The sequence below is a fragment of the Aotus nancymaae genome, unplaced genomic scaffold (assembly GCF_030222135.1).
Source record: "Aotus nancymaae isolate 86718 unplaced genomic scaffold, 86718_ANA_hifiasm-v0.15.2.pri h1tg000012l, whole genome shotgun sequence".
Taxonomy (NCBI): Eukaryota; Metazoa; Chordata; class Mammalia; order Primates; family Aotidae; genus Aotus; species Aotus nancymaae.
Window position 1 is genome coordinate 1,918,633 of NW_026988423.1, and position 12,047 is coordinate 1,930,679.

Here is a 12,047-nt window from a genome sequence, read left to right on the forward strand (position 1 = left end):
AGAAGAAACCAGTAGCAACCTTTACTATTCTGCAGCCACTGCAGTGATCGCAAAGCAAGCAGGGTCTGGAGTGGACCTCCAGCAGTCCTGCAGCAGAGGGACCTGACTGTTAGAAGGAAAACTAAGAAACAGAAAGAAATAACTTCATCATCAACAAAAAGGATGTCAACTCAGAGACCCCATCTGAAAGTCACCAACTACAAAGACCACAGGTAGATAAAGCCACTAAGATGGGAAGAAACCAGCCCCAAAAGGATGAAAACACCAAAAACCAGAATGCCTCTACTCCTCCAAGGAATCACAACTCCTCACCAGCTAGGGATCAAAGATGGATGAAGAATGCATCTGATGAATTGACAGAAAGAGGCTTCAGAAGGTGGGTAATAACAAACTTCTCAGAGCTAAAAGAACACATACTAACCCAATGTAAAGAAACTAAGAACCTAGAAAAAAGGTTAGATGAGATGCTAACTAGAATAAACAGCTTAGAGAAGAATATAAATGACTTGATGGAGCTGAAAAACATAGCACGAGGACTTCACATAACATACACAAGTTTCAATAGCTGTATTTACCAAGCAGAAGAAAGTTTCAGTAGCTGAATCGAACAAGCAGAAGAAAGGATATCAGAGATTGAAGACCAACTCAATGAAATAAAATGAGAAGGCAAGAATAGAGAAAAAAAGAGTAAAAAGAAATGAACAAAACCTTCAAGAAACATGGGATTCTGTGAAAAGACCTAATCTATGTTTGATAGGTGTACCTGAATGTGACAAAAGAATGAATCCAAGCTGTAAAACACTCTTCAGGATATAATCCAGGAGAACTTCCCCAACCTAGCAAAGCAGGCCAACATTCAAGTCCATGAAATACAGAGAACACCACAAAGATATTCCTCAAGAAGAGCAACCCGAAGGCACATAATTGTCGGATTTACCAGGTTTGAAATGAAGGATAAAATGCTAAGGGCAGCCAGAGAGAAAGGTCGGGTTACCCACAAAGGGAAGCCCATCAGACTCACAGTGGATCTCTCTGCAGAAACCCTACAATCCAGAAGAGAGTGGGGGCCAATATTCAACATCCTTAAAGAAAAGAACTTTCAACCTAGAATTTCATATCCAGCCAAACTAAGCTTCATAAGCAAAGGAGAAAGAAAATCCTTTATGGAAAAGCAATTGCTGAGAGATTTTGTCACCACCAGGCCTACCTTATAAGAGCTCCTGAAAGAAGCACTGAACAAGGAAAGGAACAACCAGTACTAGCCACTCCAAAAGTGTACCAAATGGTAAAGACCATTGACACAATGAAGAAAATGTGTCAACTAATGGGCAAAACATCCAGCTAGCATCAAAATGGCAGGATAAAATTCACACATAACGATATTAACCTTAAATGTAAGTGGACTAAATGCCTCAATCAAAGGACAAAGACTGGCAAATTGGATAAAAAGTCAAGACCCATCTGTGTGATGTATTCAGGAAACCCATCGCACGTGCAAGGACACACATAGGCTAAAAATAAAGGGATGGAGCAAGATTTTTCAAGCAAATGGAGAGCAAAAAAAAGTAGGAGTTGCAATCCTTGTCTCTGATAAAATAGACTTTAAACCAACAAAGATCAAAAGAGACAAAGAAGGGCATTACAAAATGGTAAAATGCATCAAGAAGAACTAACAATCCTAAATATATACGCACCCAATATGGGAGCACCCAGGTACAAAAGCAGGTTCTTTACTACCTACAAAGAGACTTCGACTCCCACACAATAATAGTGGGAGACTTTAACACTCCACTGTCAATATTAGACAGATCAATGAGACAGAAAATTAACAAGGATATCCAGGACTTGAACTCAGATCTGGACCAAGTGGACCTAATAGACATCTACAGAAATCTCCACCCCAAATCCACAGAATATACATTCTTCTCAGCACCACATGGCACCTACTCTAAAATTGACATAATTGGAAGTAAATCACTTCTTAGCAAATGCAAAAGAGTGGAAATCATAAGAAAAGTCTCTCAGACCACAGTGCAACCAAATTAGAGCTCAGAATTAAGAAACTAACTCAGAACTGCTAAACTTCATGGAAACTGAACAACTGGCTCCTGAATGTCAACTGGGTAAACAATGAAATGAAGGCAGAAATAAAGATGTTCTTTGAAACCAATGAGAACGAGGACACAACATAACAGAATCTCTGGTACACATTAAAAGCAGTGTCCAGAAGGAAATTTATAGCAATAAATGCCCACCAGAGAAGCAAGGAAAAATCTAAAATCAACATCCTATTGTCAAAATTGAAAGAGCTAGAGGAGCAAGATTTTAAAAATTCAAAAGCTAGCAGAAGACAAGAAATAACTAAGATCAGAGCAGAACTGAAGGAGATAGAGACACAAAAAAATCCTTCAAAAAATCGGTAAATCCAGGAGCTGGTTTTTTGAAAAGATCAACAAAATAGACAGACTGCTAGCCAGATTAATACAAAAGAAAAGGGAAAAGAATCAAATAGATGCAGTAAAAAACTGTAAAGTGGATATCATCATTGACTCCACAGAAATACAAACTACAATCAGAGATTATTACAAACAACTCTATACACATAAACCAGTAAACTTGGAAGAAATGGATACATTCATGGACACTTGCACCCTCCCAAGCCTAAACCAGGAAGAAGCTGAAACCTCGAACAGGCCAATAAGGGCTGAAATTGAGGCAGCAATTAACAGCCTACCAACCAAAAAAAGTCCAGGTCCAGACGCGTTCACAGCTGAATTCTACCAGATATACAAAGAGGAGCTGGTACCAATCATTCTGAAACTATTACAAATAATACAAAAAGAGGGAATCCTCCCCAACTCATTTTATGAGACTAACATCATCCTGATACCAAAAGCCAACAGAGACTCAACAAAAAAAGAAAACTTCAGGCCAATATCCATGATGAACATAGATGCAAAAATCTTCAATAAAATATTGGCAAACTGATTGCAACAGCACATTAAAAAGCTTATCCATCATGATCAAGTAGGCTTCCTTCTGGGGATGCAAGGCTGGTTCAACATACGCAAGTCCATAACGTAATTCACCACATAAACAGAACCAAAGACAAAAACCACATGATTATCTCAATAGATGCAGAGAAGGCCTTTGACAAAATTTAACAGTCCTTTGTGCTAAAAACTCTCAATAAACTAGGTATCCACGGAACTTATCACAACATAATAAAAGCTATTTATGACAAACCCACAGTCAATATCATACCAAAAGGGCAAAAACTGGAAGCATTCCCTTTGAAATCTGGCACTAAACAATGATGCCCTCTCTCTCCACTCTTATTCAATATAGTATTGGAAGTTTTAGCCAGAACAATCAGGCCAGATAAAGAAATAAAGGGTATTCAATTAGGAAAGGAGGAAGTCAAATTGTCCCTATTTGCATGATGATATGATTGTATACTTAGAAGACCCCATCGCCTCAGCCCAAACTCTCCTTAAGCTGATAAGCAACTTCAGCAGTCTCAGGATACAAAATCAATGTGCAGAAATCACAAGCATTCCTATACAACAGTAACAAACAGAGAGCCAAATCAAGAGCGAACTCCCATTCACAATTGCTACAAAGAAAATAAAATACCTAGGAATACAACTAACAAGGAACGTAAAGGACCTCTTCAAGGAGAACTACAAACCACTGCTGAAGGAAATAAGAGAAGATACAAACAGATGGAAAAACTTCCATGCTCATGGTTAGGAAGAATCAATATCATGAAAATGGCCATACTGCCCAATGTAATTTATAGATTTAACACTATCCCTATCAAACTACCAATAACCTTCTTCACAAAACTGGAAAAGGCCACTTTAAACTTCATATGGAACCAAAAAAGAGCCCACATTGCCAAGACAATTCTAAACAAAAAGAACAAACCGGGTGGCATCACACTGCCGGACTTCAAGCTATGCTACAGGGCAACAGTAATCAAAACAGCATGGTACTGGTATCAAAACAGAGACATAGATCAATGGAGCAGAACAGAGGCCTCCCGAGCAACACCTCACATCTACAACCGTCTGATCTTTGACAAACTGGACAAAAAGAAGCAATGGGGAAAGGATTCCCTGTTTAATAAATGGTGTTGGGAAAACTGGCTAGCGATGTGCAGAAAGCAGAAACTGGACCTCTTCCTGACACCCTAAGCTATAATTAACTCCAGATGGATTAAAGACTTAAACATAATACCTAACACCATAAAAACCCTAGAAGAAAACCTAGGCAAAACCATTCAGGACATAGGCATAGGCAAGGACTTCATGACTAAAATACCAAAAGCAATGGCAACAAAAACCAAATAGACAAATGGGATCTAATTAAACTTCAGCGCTTCTGTACAGCAATAGAAACAATCATTAGAGTGAACCAGCAACCAACAAAATGGGAAAAAATTTTGCAATCTGCCCATCTGACAAAGGGCTAATATCCAGAGTCTACAAAGAACTGAACAGATTTACAAGAAAAGAGAAACCCATCCAAAGTGGGCAAAGGATATGAACAGACACTTTTCAAAAGAAGACATATATGAAGCCAACAAACATATGAAAAAATGCTCATCATCCCTGGTCATTAGAAAAAAGCAAATCAAAACCACATTGAGATACCATCTCACACCAGTTAGAATGGCGATCATTAAAATATCTGGAGACAACAGATGCTGGATAGGATGTGGATAAATAGGAACACTTTTACACTGTTGGTGGGAGTGTAAATTAGTTCAACCATTGTGGAAGACAATGTGGCAATTCCTCAAGGATCTAGATATAGAAATTCCATTTGACCCAGCAATCCTGTTACTGAGTATGTACCCAAAGAGTCCTATTCTAAATTGTTCGATTATAAAGACACATGCACATGTATGTTCATCGTGACATTGTTTACAATAGCAAACACCTGGAACCAACCCAAATGCCCATCAATGTTAGACTCAACAAAGACAATGTGGCACCTATACACCATGAAATACTATGCAGCCATAAAAAATGATGAGTTTGTGTCCTTTGTAGGGACATGGATGAACCTGGAAACCATCATTCTCAGCAAACTGACACAAGAACAGAAAATCAAACACCGCGTGTTCTCACTCATAGGCGGGTGTTGAACAATGAGAACACTTGGACACTAAGAAGGGAGCATCACACACTGGGGTCCATTGTGGGGGAGGGATAGTGGGAGGGAGGGTGGGGAGTGATAATGTGGGGAAAAATGTCAGGTATAGGTGATGGGGGGATGGTGGCAGCAAACCACCTTGTCATGAATGTACCTATGCAACAATCCTGCATGATCTGCACATGTACCCAGAATCTAAAGTACAATAAAAAAATTATTTTGTCTCTTATTTTATTTTTACTGTTTTGTCTATAACTTATTTCGTGGCTTTATCTTATATACCTATGTATATATATATATATATATATACATATTCATGTCAAGGATACCACATTATAATTAGTTTTCATGTATCCTTTGGCACCTCTAGATTGACATTTTCATATTTTCCTTGATTTTGAAGATTTTGTCAATTTTGAGGAGTAATTTCAAGGTATTTTGTTCGGGTGTTTTTGATATTATTGTATCTGTTCTGTTTATACTACTTGTTGTTATCCTATTGAAAGGCATATTTTTTGCTTCCAATTTTTAGCTATTTTACATAAAGCTGCTATGGACACTTATATGTAGGCTTTTGTTTGGGCATACATTTTTTCAATTGTCTAATTACCCTGGGACACAATTGCCAGATTGTATGATAATACAGTTTGCAATTGCATGATGACTGATGTGCTGAGTTTCTTCTAATATGCTTTAAAAATTATATGTATTCCTTGGTAATGTATCTGTTCATATCTTTTGCCCATTTTTGAAAATTGATTTTTGTTTTCTTATTGTAGTTTTAAAAGTTCTTTATGTATTTTGGGTGCAAATCCTTTTTCAGCCACATGTTTGCAAATATTTCCTTCCAGTCTGTGGCTGTGAATTTCAGTTTTCTTTTGATGCTATAACAAGTCAGTGACTTAAATAATACAAACTTATCCACATATTTCTCAGGGGTCAGAAGTCTCAGAAACATGGTGTTGCAAGCTGTATTCTGTTTAGGGGGTTTAAGGGGGAATTTGTTTCCTTCCCTCTTTTAGTTTCTAGAGGCTGCCTACATTTCTTGCTTCATGATCCTATCCTCCATCTTCAAAGCCAGCAGCACAGTATTTTGCAGTCTCTCTCTCTGACTCTTACTGTCCTGCCTTCCTTTTATAAGAACCCTTGCGTTTACTTTGAGATAACCCAGATAATTCAGGATAATCTCCCTATCTCAAAATCCTTAACCACATCTGCAAAATCCCTTTGCATGTAAAGTGACATATAGGATCTGGAGATTAGAATGTAGACATCCTTGTGGGCCATTATTCAACATATGACACTTGTTTTTTGCTTCTCTTAGTAGCCTGTTTCCAAAAGAAGTGGCTTTAAAACTTTTAATAAAGGTATTTTATAAATTTTCTTTGATGGTTTTTACTTTTGGTAGGGTATCTAAAAATTAATCATCAAACCAAAAATCACCTAGATGTTCTCCGGTGTTTCCTTTAATGTGTTATAATATTCTGTATTCTATTTAGGCTTGTGATTCAATGATTCATTTTGACTTGATATTTATGACACTGTAAGGTCTGCATTAGGACCCATTATTTGTACAGGTATTAGTTCCTTATCACTGCTGTAACAAATTACTACAAATTTACTGGCCTTAAACAACACATATTTTTTATTTTACAGTTCTTGAGATAAGAAATCCAAAATGGATGTTGGGAGCTGTGTTACTTCTGGAGGTTCTAAAGGAGACTCTGTTTCCTTGTCTTTTCAGTTTCTAGAGGTCACCTCCATTTCTTGGCTCATGGACACTCCCCCATCCTCAAAGCAGTAGCATGATATATTAAAATCTCTGCCTCTATTGTTACATTTTATTCTTTCATTTTTTTCTCTCCTTTTTCCTTCAAGACACTGTGACTGCTTAATTTGACCTGGATAATCCAGTATAATGTCCCATATCAGAATCTTTAACATAATCATATCCACAGAGTCCCTTTTATTACATAAGGCAAAAAAATACCAGCAAGCTATTTTGTAGACATCAATAAACTGATTTTAAAGTTTATACAAAAGGCAAAAAGCCTAGAATAGGGAATGCAATAATGAAAAATAACAACAAATTTGAAGGACTCACATTACATGGTTTTAAGACTTACTATAAAGCTATAAAATCAACAGTATGGTGCTGGTGAAAGGATAAACCCAAGGTATAATGAGAGCCCAGAAATAGACCCACATGAAGATGCTCAACTGACTGTTAAAAAGGAGTACAGACAATGCCTAGGATCTGGGAATAACTGGGTATCTGTATGTGTGGTAGATAGAACAATTGAATATATAGAATAATAGGATATATAGATTCAATGGGGTTGCATTGAATCTATATATCAAGAGGGAAGGATTAATATCTGAACAACTTGAGTTTTCCATTCTATGAACATGGTTTATTTATTTAGATATTTAAATTTTTTTAATGATAGTTTTGTAGCTTTTGGTATTAAACTCTAAATGTGTTAAAATATTTTTGGGGTTTATACTGTTTTTATTTTGATAATACAACTATAATTTAAAATTGGTTTTTGAATTTCAAATTCTAATTATTTATCAAGATGATAAAGCAATTAACTTTTATGTATTAACTCATATCCTTCCTGCATCTTGCTATAATTGCTGATTTGTACCAGGAGATGTTTTTGGTTTTTGTCAATTGTGTAGGCTTTTCTACATATACAGGTATATCTGTTAACAAAAGCTTTTTTCTTTTTTATTCTGTACTTTTTAATTTCTTTTTTTCTTAACTTTCAGTACAATGTTGAGTAGGAGAGGTGAGAGAGTACATCATTGCCTTGTTCCTGATCTTAAGCGAAAAGCACCCACCTTCTCACCACTAAGTATAATACCAGCTAAAGGTTTTGGTGAGTATTCTTTATGATGTTGAGGAAGTCTCCTTCTATTTCTAATTTGTTGAGAATTTCTTTTTTATCCTAAATGGGTGTGTTTTTTAATGTATGAACTGATATGTCCATATTTTATTTCTTTAGCGTGTTGATATGGTAGATTATTGCATCGATTAATTTTTAAAAATAGATACAACCTTTCATACCTAGAACAAATCACACTTGACTGTGATCTATAATTCTTTGTATGTATTGTTGGGTTTGATTTGCTAATATTTTGTTAAATGTCTTTGCATCTATGTTCATAGCACTTATTGATCTGTAATTAATTCCTCTTGTTCATAATGAAAATTTATCTGGTTTTGGTATTAGGGTAGTGCTGGCCCCACAAAATGAGTAAGAAAGTGTTCCTTCAGCTTCTACTTTCCAGACTAGGATATGGAGAATTGGTATCATTTCTTTATTAAACATTTGATAGAATTCACTAGAGAAATTATACTGGCCTAGTGGTTTCTTTTTTAAATAAGTTATTAATTACCGATTCCATGTTAAATAGTAGATATAGACCTATTCAGGTTATCTGTTTCTTCTTGGGTGAGTATTGGTAGCTTGTGTCTCTCAATAAATTTCTCCGTTTCCTTTAAGTTATTAAATTTGTAGGCAGATAATTGTTCACAGCATTCCTGATTATCCTTAATGAAATTGTTACTACTTATCCATTGAATAAGTAGTAATAATCTGTCTTCCATTTTCTGTATTAGTAAGGTGTGAATTTTTAAAATTTCTTGATTAGCCTAGGCATAGGCCTATCAATTTTATTGACTTTTTGAAGAACAAGATTTGTATTTTGTTCATTTTCTCTATTTTTTTGTTTTCAATTTTATACATTTTTACTCTACTTTTATATTATTATTATTATTTTTTGCTTGTTTTTGGCTTAAATTACATTTCTTTCTCTAGTTTCCTAAAGTAAAATTCTAGATTATTTATTTTAGATCTTTTTAAAAATAATATGCATCCATGCTATAAATCTCCCTCAAAGCACTGCTTTTGCTGAATCCCACAAAATTTGCTAAGTTGAATTGACATTCTATTTAATTCAGAACACTTAAAGATTTTCTGGAGCCTTCTTGGATCCATGAATAAATTTGAAGCATATTGTTTAATCCCCAAATACGCAGATTTTCTTGCCATCATTCTGTTTTTGATATCTTGTTTATTTTTCTATGGTCAGACCACACACTTTGTATATCTTTTCACTCTTTTGAATTTGTTAAGGTGTGTTTTACGGCCCAGAAGTCTACCATGATTAATGTTCTTTGTGATCTTGAGGATAATGTGTATTCTGTTGTTGATGGGTGAAATATCCCATACATATCAAATAAATCAAGTTGATTAATAGTGATGTTCAGGTCAATTATGTCCTTACAGACTTTCTGCCTGTTCATTCTATTAACTAAAGAGTAGGGCTGATAATTTTTTGGCCTCACATATTTTGATGCACTATATATAGTTAGGTCAATACACATTAAGAATTGTTATGTTCTTTGGAGAACTGATCCCTTTGTTATTATGATTTTTATCCCTGAGAATTTTTCTTTTAGTCAAATCTGCTTCGTCTCAAAATTAACATAGGTACTCCAGCTTTGTTGTGATTAGTATTGGCATGGTATGTATTTCTCTAATCCTTTACTTTTAAACTACTTTAGTGTTTGTATTTAAAGTTGTTCTTTTCCTACACAACAGGTATTTAGGTATTTTTTTTTTTTTTTACTTAATTTAAATCCATCCTGACAATCTTTGTCTTTTATATGGTATATTAAGAACATTCAGCTTATTATTTTTTCATGATGTCCCTCAGCTTGAAGAGAACATTCAGATTTAATGTGATGATTGATATAGTTGAATTAATTCTACATTTGTTTTCTATTCTTTGTATTTGTTCTTTATTCTTTTTTCCCTTTTTCTTTCTTCATCAATTTAAATTGAGTATTTAATATGATTCTACTTTATTCTTTTACCATATAAATTACCATTCATTTTCATATTTTCAGTAGTTAGCCTAGATCTTTCAATATACATTTTTAGCCAATCTATCTCACTTCAAATAATAGCATACCACATCACATGTAGTGTCGGTAATTTATGACAGAATATTCCCAATTTCTCTGTTCTGTACCATTTGGCAATGCTGTCAGCCATTTCTCTTATAAATATGCTATATTACCCAATATCTTATTACTTTTAGCAAAAAAGTTTTCTTTTCAATTATTTGAAAATAAGTAAAAAAAAGAGAATTGTTTATTCTTTTTTTGAACACTTTATTAAAGATTCCAGTTTCTTAGCTATATAATTTTCCTTTTACCTGAAGAGTTTTTAAGAATTTCTTTTTTTTAATTGATGCATAACAGATGTAAATAGTTTCAGGGTACAAAAATAAGCAATGGGGAAAGGATTCCCTGTTTAGTAAATGGTGTTGGGAAAACTGGCTAGCCATATGCAGAAAACTGAAACTGGATCACTTCCTTACATCTTTTTTTTTTTTTTTTTTTTTTTTTGAGACGGAGTTTCACTCTTGTTACCCAGGCTGGAGTGCAATGGCGTGATCTCGGCTCACCGCGACCTCCGCCTCCTGGGTTCAGGCAATTCTCCTGCCTCAGCCTCCTGAGTAGCTGGGATTACAGGCACGCGCCACCATGCCCAGCTAATTTTTTTTTGTATTTTTAGCAGAGACGAGGTTTCACCATGTTGACCAGGATGGTCTCGATCTCTTGACCTCCTGATCCGCCCGCCTCGGCCTCCCAAAGTACTGGGATTACAGGCGTAAGCCACCGCGCCCGGCCCACTTCCTTACATCTTATACAAAAATTAACTCAAGATGGATTAAAGACTTAAACGTAAGACCTAAAACCATAAAATCCCTAAAAGAAAACCTAGGCAGTACCATTCAGGACATAGGCATGGGGAAAGACTTTGTGACTAAAACACAAAAGCAATGGCAAAAGGCAAAACTGACTAATGAAATCTAATTAAACCAAAGAGCTTCTGCACAGCAAAAGAAACTGTCCTCAGAGTGAATAGGCAACCTACAGAATGGGAGAAAATTTTTTCAATCTACCCATCTGACAAAGGGCTAATTTCCAGAATCTACAAGAAGTTTTTAAACAAATTTACAAGAAAAAAAAACCCATCAAAAAATGGGCAAAGGATATAAACGGACACTTCTCAAAATAAGACATTTATGCGGCCAAAAAACATGAAAAAGAGCTCATCACCACTGGTCATTAGAGAAATGCAAATCAAAACCACAACGAAATACCTTCTAACACCAGTTAGAATGGCAATCATTAAAAAGTCAGGAAACAGATGCTGGAGAGGATGTGGAGAAATAAGAACAGTTTTACACTGTTGGTGGGAGTGTAAATTCATTCGACCATTGTGGAAGACAGTGAAACAACTCCTTAAGGATCTCGAACCAGAAATACCATTTGACCCAGCAATCCCATTATTGGGTACATATCCAAAGGATTATAAATCATTCTATTATAAAGATACATATACATGTATGTTTATTGTCACATTGTTTACGATAGCAAAGACTTGGAACTAACTCAAATGCCCATCGATGACAGACTGGATAAAGAAAATGTGGCACATATACACCATGGGATACTATGCAGCCATAAAAAAGGGTAAGTTCATGTCCTTTGCAGGGACATGGATGAAGCTGGAAACCATCATGCTTAGCAAACTAACACAAGAACAGAAAGCCAAACACTCCATGTTTTCACTCATAAGTGGGTGTTGAACAATGAGAACACATGGACACAGGGGTGGGAATATCACACACTTGAGCCTGTTACGGGACAGGGGGCTAGGGGAGGGAAAGCATTTGAGAAATACTTAATGTAGAGGATGAGTTGATTCGGGCAGCAAACCACCATGGCATGTGTATACCTACGTAACATGTATCTCAGAACTTAAAAAGTATAATAATAATAATAATAATAATAAAAT

The 12,047-nt window shown here is 35.5% G+C and overlaps 1 long non-coding RNA gene across 1 annotated transcript in view; it reads left to right on the top strand.

The window, feature by feature from the left end:
- The window catches only part of LOC135274553 (uncharacterized), a 202,976-nt gene that overhangs the window by 115,795 nt on the left and 75,134 nt on the right, over positions 1–12,047 (top strand). The window contains exon 2 of the long non-coding RNA XR_010342350.1: positions 7,939–8,048. This is a non-coding gene — a long non-coding RNA (uncharacterized LOC135274553). The remainder of the gene's footprint in view (positions 1–7,938; positions 8,049–12,047) is intronic.